The sequence below is a fragment of the Lithobates pipiens genome, unplaced genomic scaffold (genome assembly GCF_037356315.1).
Source record: "Lithobates pipiens isolate NorthernLeopardFrog02 unplaced genomic scaffold, aLitPip1_a1.2 Scaffold_13, whole genome shotgun sequence".
Lineage (NCBI taxonomy): Eukaryota > Metazoa > Chordata > Amphibia > Anura > Ranidae > Lithobates > Lithobates pipiens.
In genome coordinates this window covers 83,991,037-84,008,866 of record NW_027507718.1, presented here as the reverse complement: position 1 = coordinate 84,008,866, position 17,830 = coordinate 83,991,037, and the positions used below count along the sequence as shown (strand labels likewise).

At 39.1% G+C, this 17,830-nt stretch overlaps 1 protein-coding gene across 2 annotated transcripts in view; it reads right to left on the bottom strand.

The window, feature by feature from the left end:
• The window catches only part of LPAR1 (lysophosphatidic acid receptor 1), a 220,247-nt gene that overhangs the window by 177,807 nt on the left and 24,610 nt on the right, over positions 1–17,830 (bottom strand). Inside the window, exon 2 of one of the 2 annotated variants that reach the window (XM_077475260.1) lies at positions 6,998–7,046. The exons of the other annotated variant lie outside the window; for it this stretch is intronic. The gene's annotated coding sequence lies outside the window, so the exon portion shown is untranslated. The remainder of the gene's footprint in view (positions 1–6,997; positions 7,047–17,830) is intronic. 2 annotated transcript variants of the gene reach the window in all.

Sequence of the window (17,830 nt, the reverse complement as noted above, 5' to 3'; positions counted from 1 at the left end):
TTGGAGCAGCAGATTAACATCAAATTTTGTGTGAAACTTGGCAAAAGTGAGAGAGAAACTTTAGCTCTGTGACAACAGGCTTATGGTGAACATTCCATGAAGAAATCAAGTGATTTTGAATAGCATAGGCAGTTTAAGGAGCGGCTGGAAGATGTCAATGATGAGGCAAGAAGTGGTCTGCCAAAAATGGAAAGGGTGGATGCAATTGTAGACAGAGTGCAAACCATTGTATGCTGGTGTATTTTTTTTTTTTTTACCACAAGGAGATACTTCACTACGTGTTCATAGAACATGGTACAACAGTCAACCAACATTGTTACTTGGAAATTCTGAAAAGGTTACAGAATCTGTTTGGAGGAAAATACTGGAACTCTGACCTGACAAGTGGATTCTCCACCACCATAATGCTCCTGCACAAAAAAATGTTTACAATCCATTCTTGGAATTCAATTTTCACACCTCGTAGCATGTCTTTTTTAAAATAAGGAGCTGCCTGCTTGCATTTTTTTTTTAATTGTAGGCTGAGTTCCACTTTAAGGTAAGTATCCCTACCCTATCTATTCAAGCTCTGCCTGAAAAAAACACACACATTTTATTTTTTTTCACCAGCCCGGAGTTGGGCTCTAAATGCTATTAATACAAATAATGAACACACTCACTTTATTGAGTTAAAAGTAAACCTTCTAATAATGATGAGTAATTCAAACTGAGTACATGAAAAGAAAAATGCATATCCAGACGTAACCTGAAAACAGCATGTCAGAATGATCAGTAGATGCAGATATATAGATAGATATAGTGATTTGCCATTTTCAACTTTTCCTGTTAAAGTCCAACTTAGCCCAATGCCCCTATCTCATGAACTCCCTATTAGTCAGTTGGGCTACCTGTAACATTAAAAGGTCAGTGGGGAATAGGGATGAGCCGAACACCCCCGGTTCGGTTCGCACCAGAACCTGTGAACGGACCGAAAGTTTGCACGAACGTTAGAACCCTATTAATTACAATGGACGTGAACGTTTGAAATCTAAAGTGCTAATTATAACGGCCAATATGCATGTTATTGTCCTAAAAAGGGTTTGGGGACCCGGGTCCTGCCCCAGGGGACATGTATCAATGCAAAAAGAAGTTTTAAAAACTGAAATTTTTTCTGGAGCAGTGATTTTAATGATGCATAAAGTGAAAAAAAAGTGAAATATTCCTTTAAATATCGTACCTGGGGGGTGTCTATAGTATGCCTGTGAAGTGGCATGTGTTTCCCATGTTTAGAACAGTCCCTGCACAAAATGACATTTGTAAAGGAAAAAAAGCCATTTAAAACTGCTTGCGCCTTTAATATAATGTATTATCCTTGCAATATGGATGAAAATCTTTGAGAAAAATGGCCTGGCTACCCCATCAGCCCCCCTACCCCAGCCCATTACCAGCCCCTTTGGGTCTTGTATGGATATTAAGGGGAACCTCGCACCCAAAATATGTTATGTTAATGTTAGGCAGATGCCTGTGTTGCACAAATGAACTACACAACACCAGCAACGAGGGGGTAGATTCAGGTTCATGCTGTGCAGGAGGCACACTACACTGACTGACTGAATATTAGGCAGATGCCTGTGTTGCACAAATGAACTACACAACACCAGCAATGAAGGGGGGTAGATTCAGGTGTATGCTGTGCAGGAGGCACACTACACCCACTGTAACAGCGCTAGGTTAGGAAGCAAAGCAAAGCTGACACTGTCCCTGCCTATCCTGCTCTCTCCCTGGACACTACACTCACTGTAACAGAGCTATCTAAAGAAGTAAAGCACAGCTGACACTGTCCCTGCCTATCCTTCTCTCTATGAACACCGCAACACACTACACAAGGCCGCCGCGCTGGCAGCCTTATACAGTGTGGGGCGTGTACTAAACCCCATGAGCTATAGTTGGCCACATCCAACCTGTGGCCAATTATGGCTCTCCTCGCTGTCGGCGCTGTGATTGGCAAAGCATGCGGGGTCACAGTGCATGCTTGGCCGATCATCAGCCAGCAACGGCCCACAAAGTTCTGGTTTCTACGAACGGCCGATGTTTGATTCGAACATGGGTTCGAATCGAACACCAGGCTCGTCCCTAGTGGGGACGTTTTTAAAAAGCTAACTGGACTCTTTTGGAACATTACCTTTCTAAAAATGTATCCTTGTGTGAGAAGTAAACAATAGCACTTTATCAAATCTGTTTTATGATATAACATTCCTTCCTTTCCATTGTTTGATTTAAAATACTCTTAAGCAAACAACTTATTTGAAAAAGGGAAAGCTTGGTGCTTTATAATTTTCTTAGTATTCTGATTTGTATTATGTTAGCTTATATGACTGGCTATAATACCTATTGATACTTTGGATTACATCATGGGAATTACTGTGAGCTAATAATTGAAATGGAAGTACAGTGTTTAATATATCAAATGTAGCCACCAAAAAAATAATATTTACAATGTGTAATGCAATTACAGTGATTTTCCAATATGAAAGGCCAGATTTTGCTATAAAGAACTGTGTATGTAGCCTGAGCTTAGTCAATAGTGTTAGATGCTGTTAAATGGTGGCACACTAATTGTGTGGTGAGGAGGAGTGGGGTAAATCTGGGGTGTAAATGGAATTTATCAGGTTTCTGATTCTAAAATGTTGTATTATGTATTTCTTGGTTCCATCTTTTTACAACAACCTCTGTATGTGGTTTTCATAAGGTCAGTCTTACAATTCTAAGAAACTGAACTAATCAAAGGACTGAGAGATTGCAGTTGAGTCGTATTTAGATAACACAAAGTAATATAAGAACATGCATACTACTTAGACCCCTTTCAGACTGAGGTGCTTTACAGGCGCTATAGCACTAAAAATAGTGCCTGCAAAGCGCCTGTAAAGCGTTCTCCTCTCACTCCAATGTGAAAGCCTGAGTGCTTTCACACTGGAGCGGTACACTGGCAGCACATCAAAAAAGTCCTGCAAGCCAAATCTTTGAGGCACTTTAAAGTGTCCCAGGCCATTGAAATCAATGGGCAGCATCGCTGAAGCGCAACTGTGTGGGCTCTTTGAAGGTGCTTTTAACCCTTTTTCGGCCACCAGTGAGGGTTAAAAGCGCCCGCTAGCAGCCGAAAAGCACCGCTAAAACAACGGTAAAGTGACGCTAAAAATAGCAGCACTTTATTGCCAATGCCCCCAACGCCCCAGTGTGAAAGGGCTCTTATACTACAACAATGCACCAGGCCATTTAAAACGCATGTACACTACCAGCTTTACAAGTTGAAATATTTTGGCCCAATTTACCTTATGACCTAAATATAATATTGTACACAGATACTGTAAATTCCTGGAAAAACTTAGCTGGATAAATTCAGTTAAAATGTTCTATCTTAGATCATGTATTATATCAATGGAGCACAGTTCAGCATTTCCAAATCACGTTTTGAGTAGAAAAGTGCCTTCCTTGCCATAAATAAAAAATAAATAAAAAACAATTTCTAAGCTTCCTTGTGTGACCTAAAGCCTAGGCAAACGTTACCATGGTCTGTGGGTACTAGGAGCATTGTGGCTGTTTTAGGTAATTAACAACTTCCCATCAGGGCCAATTCTGGCACTTCGCTCCTACATGTAAAAATCATATATTTTTTATCTAGAAAATTACTCAGAACCCCCAAACATTATATATGTTTTTTTAGCAACGACCCTAGGAATAAAATGGCAGCCGTTGCAACTTTTTATGTCGCATAGTACTTGCTCAGCAATTTTTCAAACACGTTTTTTTGGGGGGGAAAAAAACAGTAAAGTTAGCCCAATTTTTAAATATAATATGAAAGATGATGTTACGCCGAGTAAATAGATACCTAACATGTCACTCTTTGAAATTGCGCACACTCGTATAATGGCACATAACTTTGGTACTTAAAAATCTCCATAGGTGATGTTTTAAATATTTTTATAGGTTACCTGTTTAGCGTTACAGAGCAGGTCTTGGGCTAGAATTACTACTCATGCTTTAACATTCGCGGTGATACCTCACGTGTGTGGTTTGAATGCTGTTTACATATGTGGGCGTGATGTGGGCACGATGTATGTATGCGTTTGCTTCTGCACGTGAGCATGTGGGGACGGGGGCACGTTAAAAAAATATAATTATTATTATTGTTTATTTTATTTGAATTTTTTTTATGTTTACACTTTCCCTTTAAAAAAAAAAAATGTAATCACTTTTATTTCTATTACAAGGAATGTAAACATCCTTTGTAATAGGAACATCCTCTCGGCAGGAAATCAAGATCAAAAAATGAAATAAATGATCTTGGGCTTTCCAGCCAAGTCCCCGGCAGTGTTTACTTCTGCTGGGCCTGACGTGATGTCATAACATTGCGCCCAGGACTTCGAAGGTTATAGAGATTGCCAGGGACCATCTGTTCCTTGGAAATCTCTATGCTCAAATTCTGGTGCGGTGGATTCCTTCTCCGGCTCGCCGATTGCATGGGAAAGCTGGTAGAAGCACTGGAGGGCAGTGGGAGCGGGGAGTGATTGTGTTTTCTTCTATAAAAATAACAAACATGTCATACCTACTCTGTGCAGTGGTTTTACACAGAGCAGCCAGATCCTCCTCTTATTGTGTCCCTCTTTGGCTCTCCTAGCCCCTCCCTCCCGTGGAGTGCCCCCACAGCAAGCAGCTTGCTATGGGGGAACTCAAGCCAAGCCACAGCTCTGTGTGTCCATTTAGACATGGAGCCCCAGTTTGGGCCCATCCCCTCTCTCTCCTGATTGGCTAACTAATTTTGATTGACAGCAGCGGGAGCGAATGGCACCATTGCTGTGTCTCAGCCAATCAGGAGGCAGAGGCACTCGTGTACATTGGGGCTTAGGTAAGTATGAGTGGGGCTGCTGTACACATAGAATGCATTAAGATAAAAAAAAACCTTCTGCCTTTACAAACCACTTTAAAGATTGTGGAAAGTCTATAAAAGAATTGCCAATTGTATAGGCATTTTGCAGCTTATCCAGGCAGGAAATGGAGCCTATATACAGTATGTAATTGGCAAATATGGCTAAAGCTGGGAAGTGCAAAATCAGGCTCACTTCTGCATAGAAACCAATGAGCTTCTAACCCCAGCTTGTTCAATTAAGCTTTGGTAATAAAACCGTGAAGCTCATTGGTTTCTGTGCAGAAGGGAGCCTGATTTTGCACTTTCCAGCTTTAGTAAATAAACCCCATTGTGTACTTAAAAGTGGGGTATGCCTGTGTATGTTTATGTGTATGTATATGTATATATATATATATATATATATATATATATATATATATATATATATATCATATTTCTATGGAAGTAAACAATAAATATTTGTTCAATCCTCATCAGTACTTTTATTCTTCCTATCACACCATACAAGAGGGCATGGAGGCTGCACAGATCCAAAAGAGTATATAAACCCTAAAAGTGATCTTGTATTATGTTTTCTTTAGGTCTGGCTCTTTGCATTTATATAAAATGACTCGTGTTAAGGTGGACATGATCCAACCATTAGGAAAAGTTATGGCTAGAATTGTTTGCATAAATATACTTATCTGGGCACCCAAACGAGTATGTCTGTAAAACTTATCTCTGGGGAAGGAAAAGTATTTAGACAAGGTTTTCTGAATGGATTTTTTTTTTTTTACCTAATGCCTGAGATGTCTGCTGTGCCTGTACAGTTGAGATTATCAACTGATCCCAACAACATGAATTGTTATGTAATACGTATGGACAGCTTTAGATTTTTATTTGAATTTTAATAAAAATTACAGCTGGATACATATGTAATCTCTTGGTCTTAGGCACCCGCCTTCTCTGCAAATCGCTTTCTCATACTCTTGGCATCCACTTTAAGTAAATAATTGGAAACAAATTTTCTCTACCTGCACAAATCTCTAAAGACAAGAAAGTGTTTAAATGAACCTGTCAAATATTGATTCTTCATGCCTCTAGGTGATTCATACTGTAAACCCAACAGCCTCCTATTGAAAATTGTGAAGTTATTGTGCTGTCAGCTGCTGGTTGCATGCAAACCAAGGTATGCTTCCTGTGGTTCAGGGGGGGCTCTCGTGACTGGACTAGGGCTTTACTAAATGCATTTATTATGAGAGAATATAATCTGTTTGATCAAAGCCGCTGCTAGGAAAAGGAGGCCATGACTGAGAAAAATCCAGCTTTTTATGTAAATATTTCTCCCACTTCATTTCAGAAATGTTAACAGAAAACTACTTGGGTGGCTGTTATTTTTAGTTCAAATGCCAACAATAAGGATATTATTCATCATGTGATATTATCTACTAATAAAAACTGTGCTTGGTTAAAAGGTAAATGTAAAAACAGACCATCATAATGATATAGCTTTCATGCATTATTAATTAAAAAAAAAAAAACATATTAAAAATACTAAGATATTTGCAGGTTTTAAATTAGTTTTTCCTTAAAAAGGAAATGGTTACCTTACCGCCCAGAAGAAGGCAGCACCTAGATGATTAGATGACCATTTGTCATCTAAGCAGTGTTCCATAAGTTACAGAACAGGTCTATTACAAAGCAACACTACAGCCAAAAGTCTGAGACTGGACTCTTTCATTTATTCAATCAGGTACGTATGAAGGTAGCTGACGGGGTTGACTATTAATTATGTAAATAATACATCTGTGGCACAAAGCCAGGATGGGAAACTCTTTCAAATGAAAGAAAGAGTGCCCCTTCATCACCCAGCAAAAAAAAAAAAAGAAGAATTTCCTGTACACATTTATTTTTTTTATAAGTCAGGAACTGTGCAATCCCAAGAATTTCTACTATAGGAAAAATCAAGCTAAAAGTTTCTTACAGGGGTGCATTGCAAATGTATACAATTTAGTAAAGAACCATCGAAAATACAGTCAGATTCCTTAAAAATGTTTTAAATTGGAAGGTGGTTTCTACTTTAAATTATCAGTAAATCTTAAGATAAACTACTACCTGTAGTAGCACAGAGGCAGTTCAGGCTGTCTCAGATCTGAGGGACCACCTGCAAAAAAAAAACATTAATTGGTGGTCAGTGGGAACAATTCCCCCTTACAATGGTGGTCAGAATATCACCCTTACAGACAGCTAAAAAGATTATCTGTGTTGTGGTGTTCTCATTGGACCTGGAATATGTAGGCACCATCAAGTGAAAAGTAAACCAGCCACAACTCAAAGAACCCTTAGCAATCCTAGAATCTTTGGAAACCGGTGCAGTTGTGAAGTAGAGGTAGCTGGAGGAACCACTGAGCACAGCGAGTGACCATAAATCTGACATTTCCCGAAGTGTATGTTTCTGAAGAGACTAAAGGCAGTGACTTCTCTTGATAAGAGTGGTGTTTGAAGGCAGGAGAGGTAAGTATTTACTAAATTTTTTACTTTGAGAACTTTTATTTAGGATTTGATTTTAATGACCAAGTCATTTTAAGTACGGAATTTCTACCAGCATCTGGATTTAATTTTAAGAGACTTGTATATGTATAAATATTTTAATAGATTAAGGTAACATAATACCACTTCAGATAAAATATTACAAACACTTCAGCTTTTCAGCTGAGAATAACTAAACTGAAAAGACATTATTAATGTTTTGGAACTTTGATTTAAGGAAATGTTTCAATTATTTTTTTAAGGGTGTAAAAAAAAGATCATCTTGATGTAAATGCTATTAATGTTTGTTCATATTTTTATGGATGATCTTAAAATTTTGTTAAGCAGGGAGGTTGAAAAAAGACTTGAACAGTCAATTCAAGTGGTTTATCTACAAATCTCTAAAGTTCACACATTGTAAAAATCATGGAAGAGCAAGCACATTTAAAATCACTGTAGGGTATATACTGCAATAGGAACTCAAAATATATGCTTACAAGAAACACACTATGCTTTCCATTGAATCCATTGTGCCCTACAGCTGTTACTAAATGTGCTATCAAGATACTCATACTAAGGTTTTTCTGTACTTGACAGCTTTAAATTGCCATAATTGAGCATGATAATGTTTAAAATTCCTCAAGGGATATTCACCCTCTGGTTTCATGGTCTGTCCATTTCCTCCAAATTCATTGTAAAAAGTTGAAAGTTTTGCATAATGCTGCTAGAGAATAATGCGTGTGACCGTTCATGATATACATATAAACAGTATTTCACAAAATTGAGTACACCCCACACATTTGTGTAAATATTTTATTATATCTTTTCATGTGACAACACTGAAAAAAATGACACTTTGCTACAACGTAAAGTAGTAAGTGTACAGCTTGTATAACAGTGTAAATTTGCTGTTGCCTCAAAATAACTCAACACACAGCCATTAATGTCTAAACAACAAACAACAACAAAAGTGAGTATACACGTAAGTGAAAATGTCCAAATTGTGCTCAATTAGCCATTTTCCCTCCCAGTGTCATGTGACTCATTAGTGTTACATGAAAGTTCAACATGGCACCTCATGGCAATAAACTCCCAGAGGATCTAAAAAAAAGAATTGTTGCTCTACATAAAGATGGCCTAAGCTATAAGAAGTTTGCCAAGACCCTGAAACTGAGCTGCAGCATGGTGGCCAAGACCATACAGGGGTTTAACAGCACAGACTCCACTCAGAACAGGCCTTGCCATGGTCAACCAAAGAAGTTGAGTGCACGTGCTCAGCGTCATATCCAGAGGTTGTGTTTGGAAAATAGACATATGAGTGGTGCCAGCATTGCTGCAGAGGTTGAAGGGGTGAGGGGTCAGCCTGTCAGTGCTCAGACCATACGCTGCACACTGCATCAAATTGGTCTGCATGGCTGTTGTCCCAGAAGGAAGACTCTTCTAAAGATGATGCATAAGAAAGCCTGCAAACAGTTTGCTGAAGACCAGAAGACTAAGGACATGGATTACTGGAACCATGTCATGCGGTCTGATGAGACCAATATAAACTTATTTGGTTCAGATGGTGTCAAGCATGTGTGGTGGCAACCAGGTGAGGCGAACAAAGACAAGTTTGTCTTGCCTACAGTCAAGCATGGGGGTGGGAGTGTCATGGTCTGGGGCTGCATGAGTGCTGCCGGCACTTGGGAGCTACAGTTCATTGAGGGAACCATGAATGCCAAAATTTACTGTGACATACTGGAGCAGAGCATGATCCCCCTCCCTTCAGGGACTGGGCTGCAGGGCAGTATTCCAACATGATAATGACCCCAAACACATCTCCAAGACCACTGCCTTGCTAAAGAAACTGAGGGTAAAGGTGATGGACTGGCCAAGCATGTCTCCAGACCTAAACGCTATTGAGCGCAAAGGTCTCTAACATCCACCAGCTCCATGATGTCATCATGGAGGAGTGGAAGAAGACTCCAGTTGCAACCTGTGAAGTTCTGGTGAACTCCAGGGTTAAGGCAGTGCTGGAAAATAATGATGGCTAAACAAAATATTGACACTTTGGGAAAATTTGGACCTTTTTAATTAGGGGTGTACTCACTTTTGTTGCCAGCGGTTTAGAAATGAATGGCTGTGCGTTTAGTTATTATGAAGGGCAGCAAATGTACGCTGTTACATAAGCTGTACACTCACTTCTTTTACATTGTAGGAAAGTGTAATTTCTTCAGTGTTGTCACGTGAAAAGATATAATAAAATATTTACAAAAATGTGAGGGGTGTACTCACTTTGTGAGATACTGTAAGTAACTAAATGGTATAGATGATAAAGGATTTAGTGTTGAGAGTTGTGATACCTTAATTATTTTAAAGTGCACAGTATTGTCTCATGTGTTGACTAAAGGAACATATGGGCTTCTGATTTTTCCACCATAGGCCACTAAGTTATTACATTTTTATTCAGTATGTCTGCCTGTTGGATCATGCTTATCCAATGAGCCAGTAATCTTCAGCAGAGAATGTCAGGAACAGCAGAATTTTCCAACTTGTCAAATTGTTGTAAGTCTGTGTCAGAGTCAATTGGGTTGTGTCACACGCCATATTAATTTAGAGGTGTCTTTAAGAAATAAACCAACAACCAACAAAAAAAGTCCGAATTTAAAGTGTTTTCGTTTTGACAAACGATAACAAAAGTGCAGAATCTGAAAAACGAAAGATCCGACATAAATGCTTTATTTTCGTTTTCGTTGTTACAACAGTTCGATATAAAATAGGAGATTCGACGTGACTCTGACAATAACAATCTGTGTCTATTGAACCTGTGGTCGAATGTGCCTAACCTTACCTCTATTAGTCCAAGATTATATAGAGAAAAGATTAGACAGAGAGAAAAGATTCGACATAGAGAGAAAAGATTTGACAGAGAGAAAAGATTCTAAAGTGCTAATTTTAAAGGCTAATATGCAAGTTACTGTCCTAAAAAGTGTTTGGGGACCCGGGTCCTGCCCCAGGGGACATGTATCAATGCAAAAAACTGTTTTAAAAATGGCCGCTTTTTCAGAAGGAGTGATTTTAATAATGATTAAAGTGAAACAATAAAAGTGTAATATTCCTTTAAATTTCATACCTAGGGGCACAGTAACTTGCATATGAGCCTTTAAAATGAGCACTTCAGATTTTGAACGTTGGAGTCCCATAGACTTTAATAGGGTTCTAAAGTTCACACGAAGTATGCAATATACTAGCTCCGTCGAATCTTCTTTATACATTTGACAGACACCATAAGCCTTCGAAGACAGATTCGACCGTAATTCGTGTGGATTTTCGGACGAATGCAATTTTTGAACGAAAAACAAAATAAATAGAAAAGAATTTCGGGAGTAACTAAATAAATGTATTTTTCGAACAAAAACTAAATTCTGAAACAAAAAATTTCACTCTGCACATGTCTAGTACATGCAGGCACTTTGTGGTGCCTGCTTTAGTAGGCAATTGCTAGTTTTTTAGGACTGGACATACCGTAGGTCAGTGGTTCCCAGTATCAATTTTCAAGTACCCTGGAAGGTTATATTCCATAAATTTCCTCAGATAAAATAGTTGTCGTAAATATGAAATCATTGACATTGATTTAAAGCACCTGTGTAAAGTGAAGGAACTCCTGAAAACATGACCTGTTGGTTGAGGACTGAGGATAAGAACCACTGCAGTATGTGGTAATGTGTGTGTGTGTGTGTGTGTGTGTGTGTGTGTGTGTGTGTGTGTGTGTGTGTGTGTGTGTGTGTGTGTGTGTGTGTGTGTGTGTGTGTGTGTGTGTTTTTAAATTTGGTAATAGATTGGTCAAAACCACAGCTGACTATACAGTATGATTTTATATAATATAATGTATCTTATTTAGAGAGATTTCCTCTAAAGGAAGGGTAAACTTAGTTTTGCTTTAAAGTGCACCCGCTAATTTGTGTGAATACTTGAACAGGTCTTCTAGATCTAAAAGAGGCACCCTCTGATTTCTTTGTGTACCTTTGCAGAATGTCAAATGTACCCTGAGGCCCCTGAATCCCAGGGTGTTTTTATATGCATGTCTCAATTTTTATCTAATCCTACAACTGCCTTCTCTTGCTTCTACATGAGGAAGTGGCATCAGTGAATAACAGGAAGCTGTGGAAGTTTGTAAAAGTTAAGGCTTTGGAGTTCCTGTGATGCTGTGCAGTTAACCATGCAGATACATAATCGTGTCTGTTTTTGAGTTGTAAGGCCAGTTAACAGATCATCACATCCCAACAGATGTGTTTAGTGGTAAATTATGACAGGGTTTAGATGTACTGGGTAAGAAATATCATGATGCTAGATTTTAAACAATGGGTGGTCTAGGTAACAAATATTATGTCTTGCATGGCTTCAATATTCTGCAGGATCTGCAAGTGTTGGGAAAACTCCAGTTAGAAGGCAAATCACAAGATCACTTAAACAATATTTGTATATGAGGACTTCCGACTCCTTTTTTATATAATCTATTGCAGAGATACTTGTGCACAGAAAATATCTGTGGATTTGTAACCAAACTGAATGTGTTTAATGTAGGATTGAACGTCAAATTCTGCAATGGTGAATTTGTACCCACAACATATGCCCTGTACACACAGTCGGACTTTTTGACAGCAAAGGTCCGAAGGAAGGAATCCGTCGGACAATTTGACCATGTGTGGGCTTCATCGGACCTTTGCTGTGGAAAAATCAGATGGACTTTAGATTTAGGACATATTTCAAATCTTTCCGACGGACTTAAGTCAGGTAAAAAAATCTGTTCGTCTGTATGGTAGTCCGACGGACGAAAACCGACGCTAGGGCAGCTATTGGATACTGGCTATGAACTTCCTTATTCTAGTCCAGTCGTACGTCATCATGGTCGAATCCATCGGACTTTGGTGTAATTGTGTGTAGACAAGTCCAATTCGATGGAAGTCCATCAAAAGTCCTTCAAAGTCCGACGGAATTCAGTCCGTCAAAGTCCGGTTGTGTGTACATGGCATTACAGAAGAAGGTTGATGTTACAGACAAGCTTCTGTTTCAGCTATAGGCCACAAACAGAAGGATTACATTTTCATCCCAAGGCTCCATGCACACTGGAGCTCATAAACGGCTGTTTTTTGGAGTTTTGATTGTTTTTTTCTTAACAGCCCATAAACTCCACTCTGTTATCATATGTGTCCATGCACACATGGACTTTTTGAGCTTTTATCAGCAGTGGAGTTTATGGGCTGTTCTCTGAACGTCATAAAATCACGTTCAAAGTGCCGTTTTTCTGATCACAAAAAAAGCTAAAAACCGCTAAACGTTGATAAACGCGCATTAATTAGCATTCAGCATTCTATTTTTTAAGTGCATTGTGGGAGTTCGGGGATGCATTGTGTGATTTTTGGAGTGTCCTCTGTGTATTTTTATTAAAAACGCCCATAAGCGCTAACGCTAAAAAACGCTCGTAAGCACTAGTACAAAGTGCTGTCAAAAGCAAGTTTTTCAACCAACCTTTTCTGCCAGCAATCTGGCATCCAGAAAAAGCCTTTTTTAGCCCCACAGAGAACTCAGAAAAGGAATAAACATTAGAAAATAACCATTCGCTATGGCAACTCTATTGCAAAAATGCATGCTTTGTAGTTCTCTTCTACATTCCCAATTTAAACATCAACTTGGTGGTTAGCTTTCACTTTCATATGAAGACAATCTATGGGGGATTTCCTTTGTTGTGACATTTAATCAGAATTTCCTTTGAAAGAGAACCAAAACTGCATTTAAGCTGTTTGTAAATCTGAGATAATTTCAAAATATGTTTTTTTTTTTTTTTTTTCATTTTTAGCCCAATATTAGCTCTTTTATGTCTCACTATAGTTCTAGTACTTGTTCTTAGCTAATGTACTATAGCCTTAATGTATTCAAATTGATATTCTGCATATGATATAAGACATGCATGTTAGAAAGATAGTAATTTAACCAAAAGTGTCTACTTTTCTGATTGGCACTATTGTTAAATATGGTTACCTACCTGACTTACAGTATAACAATAAATGTCCTGTGATTGAAGCCAGTTAACGTTGACTGCAGACATACTAATTTCTTTGGCTAACATATGACTGAACAATCTTTCATTTAAATATATTCTGTTCTGACTTTCAGTGCCTGTAGTATTTCAGGAAAGGTTTCTTCTTTGGTGCAAGACTCACATGTTATATTTTCAGAGGGTTTTGCTAAATAGTATAACACAACAGCTGCGTTGTATTTTCAGCTCTTCTGGCATTTTCATTTACAGTAGTTCACACACTATACACAACCTGGTGCATGAATACTTGTTTGCACTGTCTGGTGTTCATCTATAGGTACTTCTCTAAACTCCTTCAGATCTGCGCTATAGCCGAATGATGGCTACAGCATGGATCTGGTTTGCTGGAAGGACGTCTATTGACGTCCTCCCCTTTACAGGCCCGCCACGCCCTGAAGGGGGCACATGGCACACGCTGTGATCACCCGAGTCAATGAGACTCGGATGATCACAGATCCGAGTAAGGGGCTGATCCTGGCCCCTTGCCACATGATCAGCTGTCAGCCAATGACAGCTGATTGCTCAATGTAAACAGAGGATCAGTAATCTTTTTTTTTTTCTCACGCTGACAGCATGAGGAGAAAAAAAACGTTCACTGGCTTATGTTTGCAGGGACATTGGTCCCGAAGAGGAACAGCATGTTATTTGCCCACCAGTACCGCCTGCCAGTGCCACAAATCAGTGCCAAAAATAAGTGCCCACAGTGCCCACGTTACTTAAGTGCCAGCAATCAGTGCCACATATCAGTGCCCACAAGTGCCACCTATCAATGTCCACCAGTGGTGCCAATCAGTGCCTCATCAGTGCCACCTAGCAGTGCTACCTACCAGTGCAGATCAGTGCCCATCACTGCCACCCATCAGTGCCACCTATCACTGCCATCTATTAGTGCCCTTCAGTGCCACTTATCAATGCCCATCAGTGCTGCCCATCAGTGCCACCCATCAGTGCCCACCAATGTACATATTAGTGTCCATCAGTGCCCATCAATGCAGCCTATCGGTGCCCATCAGTGTAGCCTCATCGGTGTACATCAATGAAGGAGAAAAAAATACCTGTTTGCAAAATTTATTAAAATATAAAACAGTTTTGTATTTCTTTTTTTTTAACCTCCCTGGCGGAATGATTATTTCAGATTTTAGGTGCTGAAAGCGGTACAATTATTTTGCATGAAAATTTGGTGTTTTATATTGTAGTCCTGTAATTCTTAGGAATAACTCACTTAAATCTGTCCAAACCCGAGTCTAGCAGACATCCCGGGTATGATATAGTTTGAAAAATGAAATCATAAATTAGAATATAATAAATAACTATAAATAATTATACCAAATAATAATATAACAATAATAAAAATTATTCAATAATGTAATCAAATCAAAAACACTGAAATTTGCTCAGTTGCAGAATTGTCACTGTCATTACTTTTCAATATTTGATGACGGATCTCCCCACAAATCGCTATCCCTCAATTCTGCGAGTGATTCTAATTTATTATCGCTGTTTTCTAGCTGGTCTAAAATAATTTTTGATGTAAAGGGACAGTTTTGGTTGCTATGGACAATCTCCAGTTTCCAGGCATAAAGAACAGTTTTTATATTATAAAACTGCATGCAGGACACTGGGCAGACCACTAGGGACAAAGGGGATGTGAAATATTTACATACAGCAATGTAATCTGTAAGATTACATTATACTGTATGTATACTGTGTGTTTCAATTTTTGAATTTGGCGCCGTTCTCCGTCCCCGTGCGTCGCAACGCTCGCAGGGAACGGAGATCGGCTCCGTGATAGACCGAGCGGAGCATGGCTCAATCGTACAGCGGGGGGACATCGCTGGATCGAGGGGAGAAGGTAAGTAAAGTCTCCCTGCATTCACCGATGCGGTCCTGAGTCTGGCTCGGGGTTACCGCTTTTGGTACAAAATCTCCACCCCGAGCCAAACTCGAGAATACCGCCGGGGGGTTCATTTGGTCTTTTTTTTTTTAAAGAAAGTTTTATTAAAGTTTATGCAAGTACAGTAGAACAAACATGAGTACAGATTTATCTCTTCCAAATGTTTTCAATGGGACATCGTTAGAGAAGAACGAAGTGAAAACAAGACAATGTAACAACAGAAAGAAAAAGAAAACCGTTTCCACAGAGCCATATTCATCCCAAACTGTTGAGTTTTGCTTAGCCTGGGCCAAGAGCAAATGTAGTTATTAAGAGATAAAGCTCGGTCTAGGGAACTGTAGTGGGGAAAAATTTGGTAGATGGTGTTGACTTAGCAATGTATTGCTGAATCAATGAGTTTGTATTCAGATATGCTCACAAACAAATGCGAGACACCCCTTGATCCGAACATGGCTTATTGTGAGGGATAAGTTATCTGTAGCTTTCGGAAAAGAATAAAGTGATTCCACCAAGGTTGGTGTGGGCCCGGACCAAGATTACTGTATGTCCTATCTGGAACTCCTGGTTCATATGTACGACAATGACTAGGGGGACTGGTGGACGTAGAGAAACCAGGTGTCAAATGCTTGGAAGAGTGCAGTCGACAGAAAAACTACAGAAAAAATAGAAAGAAGAAAAAAAAAATAAAAAAATAAAGAAATAAAAAAGAAAGGAAATATGAAAAAGAAAAGTAATGAGGGTGGGAGAGTATGGATAGGGGGGCTAGAGAAGGCGAGAGAGGGGGAGGACATTTAGGGGAAAGAAAGGAAAGGGAGATAGGTTGACTTGAATATGCCTCCCGGGGTTGTATTAAGTAGTACATATTGTCTAGAGGGGGTGGTTACGTGTTCTAGTATCATAGATAATGCAAAGCATCTTTGGTGTCTTCTATCAAATCAGGGTTCAAGATTGTCCATTGAGGATGTTAGTGTATGTTGGGGTAGATTTGAAGTGGATCCAACAGGCCCACTTCGAACTGAATTTCGAGGGTGTGTCGCGAGCTCATTTGGTCTTTTTTAATTTTTTTGATAAAAATACCAGAGGTGATCAAATGCCACCAAAAGAAAGCTCTATTTGAGGGGAAAAAAATTATAAAAATTTCATTTGGGTACAGTGTTGTATGACAACCAAACAATGACAACGTTAAAAGCTGAAAATTGGTCTGGGCAGGAAGGTGGTGAAAGTGCCCAGTAAGCATATGGTTAAAGGCAATGGGGAATCTTTTAATATATGTGACATAAAAGCAATCAGTGTGATAAAAATAATCGCATTAACACATGTTATTTCATTTTTTTAAAGCAAACTGTTATAATTACATCTGAAGGCTTTTCTTCCTGCTTTGCCACATGGTGGTGCTTTACTGCTTCTTCTCTCTGTGCAAACCTAGGGGTCTGCTGACTTACTGAAAACCATGTACTTCCTACGGACCAATATCATATCTCAACTTTTGTTAAGCAGGAAGTACTGTATATTTATATTTCTGGGCTATAGAGAATTGTTTCTATAGCTAACCTGCAAATATCTACATTAATACAATAAAAAAAAGTAAGAAACGGAAGAATTTACCCCCTTCCTGTCCAGAGCACTTTTTGCGATTCGGCACTGCGTCATTTTAACTGACACTTGCGTGGTCGTGCGACATGGCTCCCGAACAAAATTCACGTCCTTTTTTCCCACAAATAGAGCTTTCTTTTGGTGGTATTTGACCACCTCTGTGGTTTCTATTTTTTGCGCTATAAACAAAAAAATAGCGACAATTTGGGAAGAAAACGCATTATTTTTTACTTTTTGCTATAATAAATATCCCCAAAAAATATTTAAAAAAAAAAATTTTTCCCTCAGTTCAGGCCGATACGTATTCTTGTACATATTTTTGGTAACAAAAAATCACAATAAGCATTTATTGATTGGTTTGCGCAAAAGTTATAGCATCTACAAAATAGGGGATATTTTTATGGCATTTTTATTAATAATTTTTTTTTTATTTACTAGTAATGGTGGCGATCAGCAATTTTTATTGTGACTGCGACATTGTGGCGGACACATCGGACAATTTTGACACATTTTTGGGACCATTGGCATTAATATAGCGATCAATGCTAAAAAATTGCATTGATTACTGTAAAAATGTCACTGGCAGTGAAGGGGTTAACCACTAGGTGGCGCTGTAGGGGTTATGTGTGACCTAGGGAATGATTCTAACTGTGGGGGGAGGGGCTGTGTGTGACACGTCACTGATCAGCACTCCTAATTACAGGGCGAGCTGCTCAGTGACAGTGTCACTAGGCAGAAAGGAGAGATGCTAATGTAAACAAGCTCTTCCTCACCGTGAGACGATCGCGGATATCCCCACAGACATCAGGTCCGGGGATCGTGGTCACTGTGCTCCCAGCGAGCCGCCTCTTAAAGG